The sequence below is a fragment of the Benincasa hispida genome, chromosome 11 (assembly GCF_027475165.1).
Source record: "Benincasa hispida cultivar pf3 chromosome 11, pf3_genome.v1.1, whole genome shotgun sequence".
Lineage (NCBI taxonomy): Eukaryota > Viridiplantae > Streptophyta > Magnoliopsida > Cucurbitales > Cucurbitaceae > Benincasa > Benincasa hispida.
In genome coordinates this window covers 71,163,421-71,167,420 of record NC_143488.1, presented here as the reverse complement: position 1 = coordinate 71,167,420, position 4,000 = coordinate 71,163,421, and positions in this window count along the sequence as shown.

Here is a 4,000-nt window from a genome sequence, read left to right as displayed (position 1 = left end):
GGATAGATGACAAAACCAGTAGTGTTAGTTGTTCTGACACTAATCCCACTACTCTCCAAAAGAGGAGGAATGACATTAAATTTGATTTATTGATCTTGGAGACGTGTTTGGTAGAGAATGATGATTCTGCCTAGATCTTAGATTCGGGTGCTACCAACCTTGTCAGTTCCTCTTACCAAGGATTCAGTTACTGATAAATGTTGCCACAGGGAGAGATGACTCTACGAGTCGATACTGGTGAGGTTGTTTCAGCTGTTGCTGTAGGCAGGCTGAAGTTATTTGTTGACAAGAAACGTTATCTGTTATTGGATAATGTTTTTGTAGTTTCTCATATTAAGAGGAACTTAATCTCGGTTTCTTGTCTCATTGAACAAGGGTATACTGTCTCCTTTTCTGAGAATAAATTGTTTATTTTCAAGAATAGAATGAAGATTGGTTATGGTTCAATGGAAAGTAACTTATATGTACTAAGATCATTAGTCATAAAAGCCTTGTTTAACACTAAAATGTTCAGTACGATAACAATAGCTAAAAGACAAAAGGTTTCTCCTAAAAAAAAAACTGCACATCTTTGGCATCTAAGGTTAGGTCACATCAACCTCAATAGGATTGAAAAGTTGGTGAAAAGTGGACTTCTAAAGAGTTTAGAAGAAAACTCATTGCCGGTATGTGAATCATGCCCCGAAGGCAAGATGACCAAACTGAAGGAAATCAAATTCGAGATTTCCATAAGCAGCGGAAAATAAATCATTCCAAATTACAATCATGAATAAACATTACAAATTACAGTTGTACACAAAACATACAGTTATGCAATCGTTACAAAAATTACAGCATGAACAATAAATGAACAAGGTGAAAGCTACAAATATTTGTAGACTCGTTTCCATGCTCCTTGCTCACGAACGCTCGAACAACAACTTCGAACGCTCGAAAAACACGACCGAGCACTGCACGAACAATTCGCGCTCATCCTCAGTGATCGCCTCAGTCACGAACACTCCAGCAAAAACACGAACGGCCTCCACAGGACCTCGACGGTGTCGAGTTGAGTATGACACCACTAAGAAGGTTACCTTGGTATTCTCTATGTGAGAATTAAGAGGGTGGGCTCTGTTCGTACTTGGAATGAGGCAGGCGAAGAAAGAATGAACAATCGTATACACGACTGGGCAAGTGGGAGATGACAGAAACCTATCACATAGGTCGATGCCCAATCGTTTAGCTAAAGCTAAGCAATCATCTAGCAAAAGCTAAGCGATCGTTTAGCTCATCGCATAGCTCAGTGTCTATCGCCTACAAACACTACACAATCGTTTAATTTGCTCAAGTTGTCGCTTAGTAAATTTGTATTTACTTAACAACCTTTCGAGAGTTTTTTTTTTTTTTTGAGAGAAAAAAATCAAAATCAATTTTCAACCTTTTTGTCAAAACTTCCTAAAATTAGGAAAATAATTTTCCTTTTAACTCACGATTACCATGTATCACCAATAACCACCCACTCAATTGGTTATTAAAGAAAAAGAATTAATTATCCAATAATTAATATTATTATAAATATAAATGATAACCAACTTATCATACTATATTTATAACCTATAGTTTTAATATTTCATCTCATGAAACATATAAACCATAGTTCTTTCTCTATTTCGTGGTACTTAATGTGAATCTAATTTACATCAATCTGCCACTAGATGTATCTCATACATCATACCGATTATATCATATATAGTCAAAATACCTCCTGTCAATTTGAACATTTTAAATCAACACCAAAAACTGATCCTCAACTGAATCCATTGAGCTACCAAGGGGACCTTATGGACTTATAGCTCGAAGCTCCAACCGTACGTGAATAACTGACTAAACTCTTTAGTCACGGGATCCACCATCCATTAACTGCCAGACACTCCACTAAAGACCGACAACTAAACTCTCCTTATCACAAATGTATTATGTGTCCGTCTTAACCAATCAGAAGTGCGACAACCCTTCACAGATCGCTCGTAAATACAACTGGGTCAATAACCTTATGCCCCTGTAGTTACATTTATCTCCTTCAGTACCACTGATCTCTCTAATGAACATACGTCATAGACTTGCTATGACTGAGTCTTCTCTTCCAAAGAGAAGTTTTGGCCACTATGTTCAAGCCCAGGAATCAGCCCTTAAGGGAGCAATCTCTCTATTTATCTCTGCTTCGGAAAAGAGTGAATTCCATCTTGTGGATTGGGTTCCCAGCTCCCATATCAGACAAGTCCACAAAAAGGTAAGCATGTTGAGTTGGCAATCTAGCCACTCTCACCCATACTAATCAAAGGATAGCTCTCAAAGGCAGGAATTTCTAAAACAGTCAAGATTGAGGTCGTGTCACCTATGGTCATTTAGGTGAGATGAAAGTCTCTAGTATCAACGGCATTATTGATAAATTATTTTATGTGATGAAATGATGGAATTAGATGCGGTGATGGAAATGCACTGACCAAAAAGTTTTCTCAGCGGAATCCAAGTATATACCCCATTGAGTTTCCTGGTAAGTCCAGGGTGAACTCAGGGACTAGGGAAAACGGTATGTGGTGATAATTTTCAAGAAGACTTTGCGTTAACCAGTAAATCAAATAGTTGTTTGATTTGTTGTTTGCGGTATATAAAAATAAATGTATGCGGTGAATTTGAGAAAAGATCGATTATGCGGTAGATACACTGAGTATGCAGAGGAACAAGTTGAGAAGATCTTTAGCTAGCGTTTCCTGGGAATGCATCAGACTATGCGATCATGCTACACTCATGCGACAGCAAATCATTTTCCAATGCAAATGCGGTGCTCTTAGTTCTAGGACGCATGTGTTGAATGCAATAATGTCCATAGAGCTTATTCCTAAGTCTCTACTCTTTTCCTATGCGATGATGCAAGATGCATACAAAGATAAGGTGACCGCACACAATCATATCCTATCTCTAGGATGCATGCGATGCGTTAATAACAAATAGTGCTTATTCCTAAGCTCCTATCTCTTGATTATACATTCTAATCTGAATCTCCCGAGCCTAGATTCTAACCTGACTTTTTCAAGCCTAGATTCTGCCCTTAGACTACCCTCCCGAGTATCTCTAATGGATGAATGATGCATACATAATACAAGATAATCGCATAGAATGAAGATCCTCAGTTAAGTTAGCTAAGTGCTTCTCAACCCATTCGATAGATTTAGCTACTCATGCGTAATAAATAGAGAGTGAATAGATATAAATAAATAAATTCCATTTCTATAGATAAGTTTAAATACAAAATGACAATGGAAGATAAGGATAGAGAGCCTGGTAGCAATCCCTTGCTCCCAAGGCTTTTACACCCTCTCTCTGATCTCGATGCTTCTGGCACTCTCCCAAGTTCATCGGAACGATCTATCAGCACAATCTCGCTTCTCTCGCTTCCGCCTTATATAAAAGAAAAACTAAGAACAAGGCTATTTTTATCTAAGGGAAAATTCTCTAATTATCCGAACTTCTTCACTGAAGGTTGCCTTTGATATTTATAGAGCTTCGAGGTGAAAGGTTGTTTCTCTCTTAAGATTGCACTGATGGGATGGCATTAATTCTCTATCTGATGTGCCGAATATTTGTCACCGAAAAGTTGAGTGTACTTGCTACAGTAGTTTGTTAGCGGTTTGTCAACTTAATTCGACTCAACCGTCATCAGTTTTCTGTCCCATTGTGATTAATTATGTTTTTCACCTAGATGCGCCCACTAAGTTGCGCCGGCTCTATGCAGCAATCCTTCTTGAGCAGATACTTGCGAGCGCCCACAAAGATTTCCTTTAGAAAGTCGACCACAATCTCTTTTCCTAGATTTCTCAAGGATACTCCATTCAAATCCTATATACCAAAATTTTCTTAATTTTTATTCAATTTTCTTCTTAAAATATTTTTAAGATCTAGGGACCACAAGTTTAACCTTAAAAAAGACTTTACTAGATTCCATGACATCGCATGATTT